Source organism: Mauremys reevesii, linkage group 4, assembly GCF_016161935.1.
Source record: "Mauremys reevesii isolate NIE-2019 linkage group 4, ASM1616193v1, whole genome shotgun sequence".
NCBI lineage: Eukaryota > Metazoa > Chordata > Testudines > Geoemydidae > Mauremys > Mauremys reevesii.
The window spans coordinates 7,733,665-7,748,969 of record NC_052626.1 but is presented as its reverse complement, the minus strand read 5'-3'; the positions used below and the strand labels follow the sequence as shown (position 1 = coordinate 7,748,969).

The window sequence follows — 15,305 nt, the reverse complement described above, 5'->3', positions numbered from 1 at the left end:
GTGTCCCTAGCCTCTGTTTGCCAGAAGCTGGGAATGGGCGACAGGGGATGGATCACTTGATGATTACCTGTGTGTTCATTCCCTCTGGGGCACCTGGCACTGGCCACTGCCGGAAGATAGGATACTGGGCTAGATGGATCTTTGGTCTGACCCAGTAGGGCCGTTCTTCTGTTCTTATCTGGGCCACAAATTGGCTGGAAACATTTAGTAACTTCCAGCCTCCTCTGTGATAAATATTTAAAGATGGCACCACAGACACCCTCACAAATTAACTTGAAGCAATGAGAAGCCATGCCATTGTGAATACATCAACATCTAGGAAACATCTCTGAACTTAAGTATAATTTGACCTCTGCCAGAAACAATTCCTCTAGCTCAAGCTTTTATTCAAAAACAGATACAACATGCACTCAAGATTTTGGGGTATATTCAATATAGCTACACACAATGTACAGTCAACCTGTGGAACTCTTTGCCAGAAGATGTTGTGAAGGGCAAGACTATAACAGGGTTAAAAAAGGAATTAGATAAATTCATGGAGGATAGGTCCATCAATGGCTATTAGCCAGGATGGGCAGGGATGGTGTCCCTAGCCTGTTCGCCAGAAGCTCGGAATGAGCGACAGGGGATGGATCACTTGATGATTACCTGTTCTGTTTGTTCCCTCTGGGGCACCTGGCACTGGCCACTGTTGGAAGACAGGATACTGGGACAGATGGACCTTTGGTCTGACCCAATATGGCCGTTCTTATGAAAAACTGAAAAAAAATTTCTCTGTAACTAATGTGGAATAAACTGTTTAGAACTATAATGGCAATTTTCTGTAGGCAACGCTTACAACGCAGTATCTATGGGTCAGATCCTCAATTGAGGTAGCACCTGAACACTGATGAAGCTGCACTGAGCTATGCCATTTGAGGCTCTGTCCTGCAACCTAGTTCTAGACGAGAGCTGTGCAAGTAGCTGACTTTTCCGTTTGCTGGCCAAACGGAACCACTGGAAAAAAAAAAAAGTTTGTTTGGGGTCGACCCAAAACAATTATTTTAATTTTTTTTTGGCAACCCAAGAAAGTTAAAAAAAATTGTTTTGGGTCAAATGAAACATGTAGTTCAACCCAAAATGAAACACTTTATTCTGTTTAAATTTTAAAACATTTTTCAATAAAATTGAAGTATAATTTGAAACAAAAAGTCATTTCAAATATAAAAACCAAGACATTTTGTTTAGAAAAGGTCAAAACAAAACATTTCAATTTGGGGGGGGGAATATTAAAATTTCAGTTGACCCAAATCTGCATTTTTTCAGCAAAAAAATGTTTTGTCCTAAAAATTTCACCCAACTCTGAAATGAGAAGGCTGGGAAGTAAATACATGGTGGAAGGGCTCGGTAAAGATGCAGACTCCAAGAATCAGAGGGGTAGCCGTGTTAGTCTGGTTCTGTAGAAGCAGCAAAGAATCCTGTGGCACCTTATAGACTAACAGACGTTTTGCAGCATGAGGTGCACACCATGTTCCTGGGGGTAACTCAGATCCTTCACCATGTAAACAAAACTAAGTGCCACCAGTAGGAAGAAAAGAGGAGTACACAAACATGTTTCTGGTACAGAGCACCCTGATCCAACCCAAATCTCCCATACACAGCTGGACGTAATAGAAATGCCTGCAACATGGAAGACGGAACACATACGGGTCGGTTTGAGAACCCCAGAACAATTTTCCAAATATAGGACCGGAAGGGACCTCCTGGGCTATTGAGTCCAGTCCCAGCTATCACCGGCGACCCTGACAGATCACCCTGTTCATAAATTTCTGAAGCTCCATCTTAAAACCAGTTAGGATTTCTTGCTCCCGCTCCTCCTATTGGGAGGCCGTTCCAGAACCTCACTCCTCTGCCGGTTAGAAACCTTTAATTTCTAGACTGAATTTGTTCATGGCCAGTTTATCCCAATTTGTTCCTGTGCCAACATTGTCCTTTAGCTCAAATAGCTCTGCTCCTTCCCTGGGGTTCATCCCTCTGCTGTATTTACAGAGGTTTTGTAGGAAGACTGCTGCTTAGACCCACATCTCACATTGGACAGGCCCTTCCCTTGAAGTCACTGGCACAACTCCCACTCACTTCAGTGAAAACTACAAGTCCCATGCAACGCTCACATGTCACCATGCAGGTGTCTGAGGAAGGCAGTTCAGTGGCATTATACACATTAACAGAGACTCATAGGACTGGAAGGGACCTCGAGAGGTCATCTAGTCCAGTCCCCTGCACTCCTGGCAGGACTAAGTATTATTTAAACCATCCCTGACAGGTGTTTGTCTAACCTGCTCTTAAAAATCTCCAATGATGGAGATTCCACAACCTCTCTAGGCAATTTATTCCAGTGCTGAACCACTCTGACAGTTAGGAAGTTTTTCCTAATGTCCAACCTAAACCTCCCTTGCTGCAATTTAAACCCGTTGCTTCTTGTCCTATCCTCAGAGGTTAAAAAGAACAATTCTTCTCCCTCCTGCTTGTAACAACCTTTTACATGTCCCCTCTCAGTCTTCTCTTTTCTAGACTAAACAAACCCAATTTTTGTAACCTTCCCTCAGAGGTCACGTTTTCTAATCCTTTCATCATTTTTGTTGCTCTTCTCTGGACTTTCTCCAATTTGTCCACCTCTTTCCCGAAATGTGGCGCCCAAAACTGGACTCCGGTTGAGGTCTAATCAGGCCTAAACATCCTCTGTACCACTCCACCTGGGCTCATCTATTAGGGCTTTTGCTCCCAGCAACACCAAATTGTCACTGCAGTGCCACAAGCCGTAGCAGAATCAAAGGATTAATTGGATTGGTCAGCTAGTCTCACCTTCCTGTTTATCGAGCGTGGCTCCTTGAAATGCAGTCATTTTTGCGGCTGCTATTGGATCAGACCAGACGGTGCATTTTTTTGTTTAAAAGAGCACGGGCTCTATAGCCTGACACACGTTGTCTCTAGATCAGTTTTCCTGACATGGTGGCTTTTATGCTAGTGTAGAGTGCCTGGACTCTGTATCTGTATCTCCTTTCACGGCTTATGCCACCTCGGCCTGGTTCACATGAATAAAATGTACCTCAGACTGGCTCAGCCAAACTGTCAGTGACCCCAGAATATGACAAATTTCTCTTTAAATGATGTGCCTGGAAAATTGTTCCTCAAAAGGTAAAACAAACGAGAGATGTCAGCACAAAAGGTTTGGGTTTCAGGACATGGTTTTGCAACGGTCACAGCCTTGGTTTCTAGGTTTTGTTGCACTTGCTGTGGGTTGCTTGAAGACCATTTAAAAGGCCTACAGGAAAGGAGCGGCAATGCTAACATTTACCCACAGACATATCGCTGGAGAGTGCTTGTCCGGGTGGACTCTGTCGTTCTAAAGAGCAGGCTATGCATGCAGCAGGCATTCGGAAGCTGCGTGAAGAGGGGTTGACAGCATGCCCTGAGCAATGCCTATTTTTCAAGTCCCGCAAAGGCCATAGCATTAAGCATGCACCTTTGTGGTCTTCCTTCAAATTATTCTACAGCTTAAAAAAAAATTGACGTGCTCCAGCAGATTGAGCAAGGAAATGGAAAGAACCAAAGACTAGCATCCTGCGCTGTCAGGCTGAGCCTGTGTACATTGCAATTCACCCTGACCTGAGATGTCAGCTCCTTTCCAACAAGACATTAATACAGAATGCATGAGAGATGGTGAAACAGAGGATGCTCCCTTGAGATGCGACTCTTGTTATGTTTCACGGCTTACAAACAGAGAAATTAGATAAAAACCATAAGAAACTCTTGCTGGAAGATTGCAGCATAACCCTACTTCATTTCAGAACTCAGAACACACAAGAACCCCAGATCAGAGAGAGACAAAGCAGGCTGCTTCCTACAACAGAGGCATAGCTCCTCCATGTTACCATAGGCTGGCTGGCTGCAGATTGACTACTGCTAGGCCTAGATGGCACACTACCATGTAGATCCCACTAGCCAGCAAGCAGGACCAGAAATTTAAAGCAACAGCCTACAATTTAAACTGAGTTCTCAATACCCCACAACTCCCTTATTTGCAGGGCAGGTCCAGGAATACCAGTTCTCTAGCTTTCCGTGCACAGCAAGTCCAGACAGCAAGGGAAGAGAAGCGAATGTGCGTTTCATTCGTCCTTTTGTCCTCAGAGAGGGCTTTGCTGGCGTTCATTGTCAGCAATGGATGCATAGATGCCACCAGCATTAAGGAGGAGTTACAAGGCCTGCTTTAGACAAGTAAAGGCACAGATTTGCAAAACTCCTCTGCGACTCAATGGAAAAAATGGAGGTTGTGTAGCTACATCGCCCCGTCAGCTCTGCAGAGAGCGGCAGTGCATACAGCAGGGAGCAGTGCAGCCTGCAGAGAGGGTGTGACTACACTGGAATTAAAAGGGCCGGCTGACTCGGGCTTGGGCTAAGGGGCGGTTTAATTGCAATGTAAACATTCAGCCTCAAGCTGGAAGCCGGGCTCTAGGACCCTGCGAAGTGGAAGGGTCCCAGAGATCAGGCCAAAATGTCTACATCTCAATGAAACAGCGCCTTAGCCTAAGCCCTGCGAGCCTGAGGTAGCTGGCCCAGGCCAGCCCCGGGTGTCCAATCGCAGTGTAGACACACCCAGAGAGAGAGGCTGCGGGAGTGAGACAAGTGGTGCAGATCACAGAGAACGAGGTGAAGCATGGGGGTGAATGCTAAGGAAAGCAAAGGTGGCTTCACAATAGATCGCGGGCTTTGTTTAGCTTCAGTGGAGCAGGGCTGAATTTGGCTCTGTGGCTTATATCTGGCTCAGGCAAAGCCTGAGCTCCTGGCCTGGTTCCTAGAGGAGATTTGTGCCCATCCCAGAATGGGGCAGGTGGAGGCCCCGGGGGTGGAACGGCAGTGGTGTGGCAGGGCTGTCTGGCCCTGGGACCCGATATCAGTGAATGTGTCACGTTCCCCAGCACCACAATGTGTCCAAGGCCACATTTCCAGCTGCTTCCCTGAGAATCACAGCGGTGTGAGCCTTCTCCTGAGAAATTCAAAGGGAAACCCAGCGTTTCCAGGAATAACCGGAGCCCTCACTCCGGGACACATTCTGATCTCTGCACTCACGCTGAACAGAGCCCTGCTTTGGGAGTTCAGTTAAACTACTCCTGGAGGAGGCTATCAGGAGCTGATACTGGGGGCAGGAAAACAATTCAATGTGCTTGAGTCTCACCTCAGGCTAGTTTTATCTGAATGGGACTCCGTCAACTTCAGCGACTCCCAGTTGACTGAGCAGGGGACCGACCTCGGTGCATTCAGTCCTGGGTCCTTCTCACACACACATTTCAAATTGCAGGAATTACTGCCCTCATTTGCCTAATGCTCGATCAATTTACATTCCCCCTGAGGTCTGACCCTACTTATCGAGCCAGGTTTGCTTTTAGAAATCTCCCAAAGCTGGTGATCCACAGCGTCTGCTCTTTATTCTACAGTAGGGGGACCAGACAGCAAGTGTGAAAAAACAGGACGGGGGCGGGGGGGTAACAGGAGCCTAGATAAGAAAAAAAAAATCAGGACTGTCCCTACAAAATCGGGACACCTGGTCAGCCTATTCTACACAGACCCAGCAGCCATGGAGCTGAGCCAACTTACACAAAACCCTTCTCATTTTCCATGTTTGATTTTTCCTTCCTACATGCACTTAATTTTCTTTTGGGTTTTGTAATTCTCAGGCGCCCTGGTAATTTTGGGGGGCAGTTCATAGCATTCGTTTTCATGTTATTTCGTCTCCTCTTCCCATATAGCATTGTCCTAGCAAAGCGCTATTTGACATGCAACGTCTGCACCCATCGCTGTCAATAAGCCAGCAGAACAGCACTTCACAGCCGCATAACTGATGGCCCTTCGGTGCCTCCGTTGTGTTTCCGAGCTCTCCAGTAACTTCAGGTTGGAAAGATTTACAGCTGCCCCTCACAAGCAGTCAGACTCTTTTTAAAAAAAAAGCTTTTAGCCAAACAACGCTGCGCGAGGTGTTGCTGAGGGAGTGCAAGTCACGAGTTTAAGTGACTGCTCTTAAGGCCGACCCATGATGCAATACACGGATCACGCGTCTTGAGCTAAAATATCCCAGTGATAATTGGACACTGACGATCAACCCCCAAACACAGCACAAAGCCCCGTCCGGGTCCAAACCACTACTTGTGAGAGAGACCCCAGCGATCTGTCTCTTGCAGGCTTCGGCTACACTTGCACGGTTTGTCACACCCATAAGGCAGCGTGAATAGACACACTCACACTAAGCTAAAACTAGCAGCGTGGACACTGCAGTAGCCACTTGAGTCCAAACCCACCCCACCCCCTGGGTCCGAGCTCAGCTGGCTAGCCCGAGCCGCAACATCCACACTGCTTTTCTTAGCATGCTAGCACAAGTCCGTCTGCCTGGGCTGGGCCTCGTACAACCCAGCTGCAGTGCAAAGGCCCAAAGCCTCATTCAGCCGAAATGCAGAAAATGACCAATGAGTCTACAGTTGCTCCCCATTAAAATCCCCAGCTGCATCGCCGGAGTAGGCCCCCGACGGGCGTTTAAACCCTTTAACACTATCTGCTAACAACAAACTAGAAGAGTACAGTGTCTCCTTACATGTTAACGCCATTCGCCCACTACCTATAAAACAACACGTTTAAACAGCTTAGCATCACTGGTGCCTTTGAGAACCCAAAAGTTTGTCTGCTGTGTTTTATTTCCCTTCCAAAGACATTCTTCTAAAGGTTTACGATCATTTGCCTACCTGCTGCTGGAGACATCTATGAGTCGGGTTCCTGCGTCTGGTCCATGGGAAACTCCAGGGTAACTTAATTGAACTGGAAGATAAAACCGTCAAGAGAAAAACCTAAGTGTCTTTGAAAGGGCTGAATAACTCAGGCCAGATTCCTCTTGGGCTGAGTCTGGAATCTCATCCTTCAGGAAGTTCAGGCCAGCACTGGGGCAGGGACAAATAGTCCTCAAAGTGCCTTTCTCTCGGAGCCGAGTAAAACATTCATTTCCATCTCTGCTTCTGGTGAAGCCTCAGCTACTGTATTAGTCACTGGGAATTATTGCTCTGCTAGAACCAGACCTGCCCCCTTTTTTTTGACTAGCTTCCAACTTCTCACAGCATGTTCTTACCTGCTCACAAGACGAGAGTCCTGCCACGAAAACCTTTTAGAGAACCAAGCTAACCAAGTGACAACCTTGTCAGGCTTATTTTTCTGTTTAGCCAAATGATATGTATAGAAAAGAAACAAAAAGTAAAACCAATTTAGGAAGGAGCAACATGGTGTGAACTCTCCCACCGGGGCTAATAGCTTAGCTTCTTCCAAGCAGATCAAAAGATACATCTATGGCAAGCTGGGACTTGCTTCCCCGAAGAGGAAAGGAACAGCAGAGCTTATTAAGCAGAGAAGGAATGTGATTTACTTACTATGAGCAGTCAACACAGCAGAGTAAAATGATGACAGTTGTGTAATCACATTGCCTTTGAGTCTAATACCAGGAGATATAGTATTTAACATAACTTATTCCAAGATCAAGCAGCAGAGCAGGCCTGCTAAGAACTCATTTGGCAACTAATTTCCGCCACATTATACAATGAGAATTCAGAGTCTCTTCGTGTAAGTTGCTGACATGTTCTGAAGAGTGGATTTCTCCTGGTGCTTTAAAGTGTAGGAGAAAGATGGTTTTGAAAAACAACTGCATACTAAGCTAACTGGCCCAGCTGAGCAGGATCGGGGATTTCAGGTTAATTCATTTTATTTAAAAGCAGCAAAGAATCCTGTGGCACCTTATAGACTAACAGATGTTTTGCAGCATGAGCTTTCGTGGGTGAATACCCACTTCTACCCCTCTGATATTTTATTTAAAGATAACAATTAAGGTCAGGCTCAGATGGCTTTTTTTTTTTTTTTAAATCAAGAAAGCAGTGGTGCCAGAAGTTAAGATCTTGGTTAAAGCCACCGTTTCCAGGGCTGGCTAGGCAAAGGTAGAACAATTTCACACCATCCATCACAACCGACTGAGTATGGAAGAAAAGCAAATGAAACCCAGCTGTCAGTGTGTGTGATATATCCACAGAGCATCTGATTCTGCTCCACCACCCAGCAGAAGGCCTGTTGAAATGAATGCAAGGGGTCCCGTTGATTGCAATGGGTGGGCAGCTTGGAAGGCTGTTCCTTTAGCTCAAGCTTGTGTTTGCACCAAGAGTTCTTAGTTCAATGCCCAGCCATGACTAAAATGAGAATGACTATTCCCGTAGTACCTAGGCGTCCCAGCCCGGAACCCTGCTATGCTCGGTGCTGTACAAATACAGAACAAGACGACTGGCCCTGCCCCAAACTCCCTTTCAGGCGGTCACCTGCTCCATCAAGTCGGAGCTTCTACAGCCACACAGATGGGTGGTGGTAGAGCAATGACAGGAGAAGGTTTGGAAGCCCTCCCAATAACTGCGCTATCTACGGCAGGTCGTTGTTCTTGGTGGTTTTGGTTTTGAAATAAGTCTTTGCCAGTCAGCGCTGGGCACGTTCCAAAGGGGGTAATTGAGTTCTGCCTGCCTAACTCCTCCTGGAGCTCCAGCTAGAGGAGTTCTTATTCACTCATAAGAACATAAGAACGTCCACACTGGGTCAGACCGAAGGTCCATCCAGCCCAGTATCCTGTCTTCCAACAGTGGCCAATGCCCAGTGCCCCAGAGAGAATGACCAGAACAGGTAATGATCAAGTGATCCATCCCCTGTCGCCCATTCCCAGCTTCTGGCAAACAGAGGCTAGGGACACCATCCCTGCCCATCCTGGCTAATAGCCATTGATGGACCTACCCTCCATGAATTTATCTAGTTCTTTTTTTAACCCTGTTATAGTCTTGCCCTTCACAACATCCTCTGGCAAAGAGTTCCACAGGTTGACTGTGCATTGTATGAAAAAATACTTCCCTTTGTTTGTTTCAAACCTTCACTTCCGAACCTCCTCCTGCATTGTGCTGCTGGAACAGCATAGCTGCTGCCTTCCCGCTCCTTATCCCTACAGTCTGGGAAGCACTTGAGGGGTCATCAGAAAGCAGAGCACCCTAAGTTCATAGGTTATTCTTGCCATTTATAATGAGGTTAGTACAGCCTCATCTCCGGCTGAGCATGACTTACTGGCATGTGAGATAGCCATCAGAGGGAGGGGCTGGGAATTGGCGAGAGCAGGGCTGGGGCTTGAGGCACTTCATTCCTGTAGGTTGTACAAACCCCACAAATGAACGTTCTGTGTTGCTTGTAGGCTTGGGCTGCATTTCATCAGACCCGGAGTGAGCCAGTGCTCCGTGAGCCAGCCCCATTCACCCATAAAAACTGGAGTCCCTGGCAAATCGTCCCATCCTGGGGGAGAGAGTTATTCAATTTGCATTCATTCCCCTCTCCAAAAACACTCACCCTTTTCACCAAAGGGTGATTTTCAAAGTTAGGGTCTGATCCTGCAGTGAGTTCCATGCACAAGGAGCCCTACACATGTGTCTTTTGCTCCTTACTCAACAAACATAACATGAAGATGCAACGGGTGGGGGGGAGGGGGAAAGGACAAAACTGTATTGACTGAACGTACACAACGTGCAAGGGAGAACTCCACAGATATACACGGCTGTTCTGGCTGGGTGCTGCTGACTGCTGCTAACCCGGAGAACACAGTGAGCGCCACTAGAGGGCTCACAAAGTATTTAAAGGGATATTCCCCAGGTCCTATACACTACAGCGCCCACACAGAGCTCTGATAACTTAAACAGGCCTCTATCTGGGCCTCACAGGGCTGCCTGCATGGAGCTCCCTGCAAGACCAGGGCCCCAGCCATTTCTACGGGCGGTTTTGGCTAATCACTCCTTGCCCCAGAGGCCCAAGTCAGTTTTGCCAGTGGAATTGCCTTTTTCTTCTGGCACAAATAAGGCAGGCCATTTTGACTTTAAAAAAGACCAAAGACTTTCTCGTTCCTGGGAGAAGTGGAAAATTCAGAGACAAAACTGCTAAATATTTTGCCTTTTGCAAATTCAGGAAACATATTATTGCTTTCCACGGCCCCTGCTGCTCACGGGATCCAGTTTTGAGGTCAAATGAAACCCTAGGGCTTCTGATCCTGCAAAACATCACACCCACACATAACTTCACTCAGCTGAGTCAATGGGATTGCTCATGGGACTAAATTTACTCCCTTGCTGGCGTAGTTGTAGGATCAGTGCCCTGGTTAAAGAACCCTGCTGCAGGACGACTACTGTCCCTTGCCATAGACCCTCAGGAGTGTTTACGATAGCTGCGAACTGCATTACTCAGGCGTGTTTCACAAACGCAACAGACCAAGTGAAGGAACTTCCAGGATTTCCCGAGGCATCTGTTCCATTATCCTACTGTTCTTACAGTTAGGAAGTTTTTCCTGAGATTTAATCTGCTCTGCTGTAGTTTGAACCCATTGCCTCTTGTCCTACCCTTTGTGGCAAGAGAGAACAACTTTTCTCCATCTTTATGGCAGCCTTTCAAGTATCTGAAGGCCCCTGTCATGTCCCCTCCTTAATCTCCTCCTTTTCAAACTAAACATACCCAGTTTCTTCAACCTTTGCTCACAGGGCTTGTATTCCATTGCTCGCCTCTGGGTCCTTTCCAGTTTCTCTACATTACAAGGGCCCTCTATTCTCACAGGCTTTCCTCGAGTTAGTGAGTTGATCAGGGGGCAGGGGGCATCCTTTTTACGATGGATGGGGGTTTGAAAGGAGCTGATGGGGTGGATATTTATCCATTCCGTCGTTATTGGTCTACGGTCTTTTATCCGGGGTCTTCAGCGGTTCCACTGAGCAGGGACTAGAGGCAAGGATGATGCTGTGGTACAGATTTAACCAACCCTGTCATGGCTAACAGCAGGGCTTGACCACAGGACCTTCAGCACCAAAAGCATGAGGCTATACCACCGGCACCAAAGGTCTAAGTACATTAGTATGAACAGTATGACATTCAAACCTTCCTGTGGACCAGCCACTAGAGGGGGACAAAGAGTGGATAGAGCACTAGACTGGGACTCTGAAGACCAAGGTTCTATTCCCGGTGCTGCCATGGCCCCACTGGGTGACCTTGAGCAAGTTGCTATGCCTCCCCGTGCCTCAGTTTCCCCATTTTACAGAGCGGGGATAATGATCCTGACCCCCCTTGTAACGTGTGTTGAGCTCTATGGCTGATGGGTGCTATACAATATTGTATTTTATTTATTTATATTTATATATATATATTGTTAGGATGGGTCTCAGAGTTGTCAGGAGGGTGCTGTATAAGTATTATGGCAGCTTTGGGGTCTGTGATGCAAGTGCAGTTCTAGCATGCTTGGGAGCAGAGTGAAACAGTGGCTGTAGTAGGCCATGCTATCATTACTGTAGCAACAGGATCCTCTCTGACTGCAAAGGAACCAGTTTTACCAATACAGTTTTACCAATACAGCCAGATTCACTGAGGACTAGATGTGGAGTCAAGATTTCACCTGCTAACACGAATTCCCGATTGCAGACAGGGAAGAGCCCATTTGGCTCTAGCCAGCTGAGCAAACCATTATTCTGCACTGAAGTGAGCCTAAGAAATGGCAGCGTATGTGCATTTTGGCACTTGTGAGCATGTTAAACACACACGGCTGTGCTGCTCACTGCTTTCACAACTGTGCCTTACTACTGTCTCCGCCGCTGCAACCGCTGGCTCAGTCCCCAAAGGGGCTTTTGTTAGTCTGAGCGTCTGGCAGTGACTCCAATTAAACCATTGCTTCTCTCCAGCTGTGCAAGAACATTGGCTAAATTCGTTCTTGTCCTTCTCCCATATAGCCCGGAGTTACGTCACCGCAGTCACTGACCGCAGCTCTTATACGGCTCAAAGGTCAAAGCAGCCTGGCTAACTGGAGTGGATTCTCCAATCCTACTGCTCCATCACATCGGCATCACTCTGTATTCGCCGCCCTTTGTAAATTGCAAAAAGGCACAGCTTTGGGGTGAGTGGGGGACACATGTCAATGCACGAGACCTTCACTATTTGCTACTGGATAATTCCAGTTTGTTTGGAAATGGCCACACACAGCAGATTTGAAGGCTTTTAACTCAGTTTGCAGCCAATCACTATTCCTCCCCTCCACAGGTGCCGACTTTCACTTTTCTGGGTGGGTGCTCCACCCCCATTCTGCCTGCTCCACCTCTTCCCCCAATGCCCCTCCCTCGCTCTGCCTTTTTCCACCCCTGCTCCGCCCCCTCCCGCAGTGCTCTGCCCTCACTCTGCCTCTTTTCGCCTCTCCCTCCTAGCGTCTCTCGCCTGCCGCTGAACAGTTGATTGGCGGGTGGCTGGTGGGTGTTGAGCACCCACTGTGTTTTTTTTTTCCTGTGGGTGCAACAGCGGAATTTGCAGACCGGATCAGACCCAAGGTCCATCTTGTCTAGTATCCTGGCTAGCAGAGGAAGATGTAAGAACCCCACAGTAGCAGAAATGGGGTAATCTACCCCGTTGGTTAGACCTCATCTTGTTCTCTAATAGAGATTCACTTAAGCCCTGACACCCAAGGTTTAATAGCCCTTCCAAAATTCATATAATTAATTCTGACAACCCAAGATATTCTTATCCATGTGAATGGCCAACCGCTTTTTGCATCTTAGTAAGTTCTTGCTAAATTCCACTCACCTTTATAGTTCAACCAGTCCCCTCTCTTAGCCACTTGGGCACTTAGAAAGATTTTATGCATAATCCCTTTCCCCTGCTGGGCTAGGGGACTCTACAACTGCCTGCTTAGGTGTCATGGTCTTCTCTGCACCACTGGAGCCCGTGCAATGGGATTTACGCGGAGCTGAGGATCTGGCCTCACATTTTCAGAGCATAAGTATGCACCTGAGTGAGGGGAGCATCTGTCCAATCCCACCACTAACAAAACATGAATGAAACCCACGTTCAGTAGATTAAGAATTGGCTTATTGAATGTCAGCCAGGAATCATCATCAAATGGGGGTGTTCCTAGGAGGTTCCACCGGGATCAATACTGGGCCCGGTGCTAGTCAATATTTTTATCCATGATGTGGAAGAAAATATAAATCACTTCTAATAAAATCCGTGGCTGACACCAAGATTGGTGGTATGGTAAATGACGATGACAGCGGAGTCATGCAGAGAGATCTGGATTGCTTGGTAAGATGGGCCCATTCAAACGAAATGTGTTTTCATACAGCCAAATACAACATTCTTCCTAGCGGGACAAAGAGCCGCGGCCGCACCTTCCCAAGAGAGGACTGTGTCCTGGCAAGCAGTGACTCTGAAATGGAGTTGGGGTCATGGAGGACAAACCACTCAACATAAGCTTCCAGTTCAACACTGTGGCAAAAAGGGCAAATGTGATCCTTGGCTGTAGAAACAGGGGGATAGCAAGGAGAAGTGGTTTGACTTCTGTACAGGGCATAGATGTGACTGATACTGGAATCCTGTGTCCAGTTCTGGTGTCCACATTTTCATAGGATGTTGGAAAATTGGAGAGGGTGCAGAAAAAAAGCCAAAAAAATGATTTGAGGGCTAGAGAAAATGCCTGACAGTGAGATACTGAAAGAGCCCAATCTGGTAAATTTATCAAAAAGAAGATTTCATGATGGCTTGATTACAATGTATTAATACCGTCACCTGGAGAAAAGATCTGGCACCGAAGGCCTCTTCAATCTATCAGAAAAAGGCAGAACAAGAACTAATGGCTAGAAGTTAAAGCCAGACTAATTCAAATTAGAAATAAGGCACAACTGTTGTCTTTTTTTAAACAGGGAAGGTGATTAACCACCAGAATGGACCCAAGGGAAGGGATGTATCCCCCATCCCTTGGTGTCTTCAAATCAAGACTGGAGGCCTTTCTTGGAAGAGATACTTTAATCCAACCCAAGCTATTGGGCTCAATGCAAGAGTAACCAGCTAAAATGTAACAGGCAGGAAGTCAAATGAGATGATCTAATGGTCTCTTCTGACTTTAAAATCCATAACTCTATGAACCAAATCATTGGCTGCCTATCTATAGCGACTCCTCCTTTGGTGCTGGGGTAGCAATTTTTAACAAAATCGCAGCTACGTCTCTGAGCCTGGGGCCATGGATTAGGTATCAGGAAGCCCATCCATTGCCTCCCCTTAATTTTTTTTTTTTTAACCAAAACCCAAATATTTTTACTGAGAAAGGTTTTTGAAAAGTGACCTTTTTTCAGTGTGCAGTTTCAGGAATTTTTATTTATTGACATTATTTATTTAAAATATATTTTTTGCAGAAATAAAAAAAAACACACATAAAATTAAAAATTCCCATGAAAAATAGCTGGGGTTTTTCAAACCCCTCTGCTGCTCAGACCAACGTAGGATGGATGTTCTCATGAGCCAAATTTCATTACAGAAAAACTTTTATGGCCAAGTTATATGAGCACCTGAACTGCATTCTGTTGAACCAGCTCACTAGATCACAGCATCTGGGCACATATGTATTTTATGGTTTAAAACAGATTGGGCCCATCCATCAAAAGCCTTCACTTTCAGAGTGCACATCCATACAGAAACCACTTGCAGTGTTACAATAAGCAACAGTGCTTCTCTCCAGCTGTCTAGGAACAGTCTGCTCTCTAGTACAGCATTTTCAGCACCTCAGAAATGGGCTCCCTCCGTGCTGAATTGGCTATTGTCATGCACGTTTCTAATTAATCCTCTGCTGTGCCCAGGGACTCGTGCTTTGGAAGGGATTCCACCCCACTGCAGTGACTTTGGAGGGTATCCTAAACCTGGAAACACACCAGGGCAAACATTGAGCATTCACATCGGAAGGAAACTTTCCAAACTCAGCAGTTCCCATTACAACCTGCTATCCTATTTCTCTCAACTGACACAATCTGGGAGCCAAATCAATGGCTATTGAAAAACATCAACATAGTCAACCTTTTAGGGAGGTTTTGTGTTTTGCTGCTGCTTTCTACAGTCTGGAACATAAGAACATAAGAACGGCCATACTGGGTCAGACCAAAGGTCCATCTAGCCCAGTATCCAGTCTTCTGACAGTGGCCAGTGCCAGGTGCCCCAGAGGGAATGAACAGAACAAGTAATCATCAAGTGATCCATCCCCTGTCGCCCATTCCCAGCTTCTGGCAAACAGAGGCTAGAGACACCATCTCTGCCCATCCTGGCTAATAGCCATTGATGGACCTATCCTCCATGAATTTATCTAGTTCTTTTTTGAACCCTGTTATAGTCTTGGCCTTCACAACATCCTCTGGCAAGGAGTTCCACAGGTTGACTGTGCATTGTGTGAAAAA

At 46.6% G+C, this 15,305-nt stretch overlaps 1 protein-coding gene across 1 annotated transcript in view; it reads right to left on the bottom strand.

Moving 5' to 3' along the window:
• The window catches only part of FRMD6 (FERM domain containing 6), a 158,552-nt gene extending 151,685 nt beyond the window's left edge, over nucleotides 1-6,867 (bottom strand). The window contains exon 1 of the mRNA XM_039538054.1: nucleotides 6,768-6,867. The gene's annotated coding sequence lies outside the window, so the exon portion shown is untranslated. The remainder of the gene's footprint in view (nucleotides 1-6,767) is intronic.
• Between the last annotated feature and the right edge of the window lie 8,438 nt (nucleotides 6,868-15,305).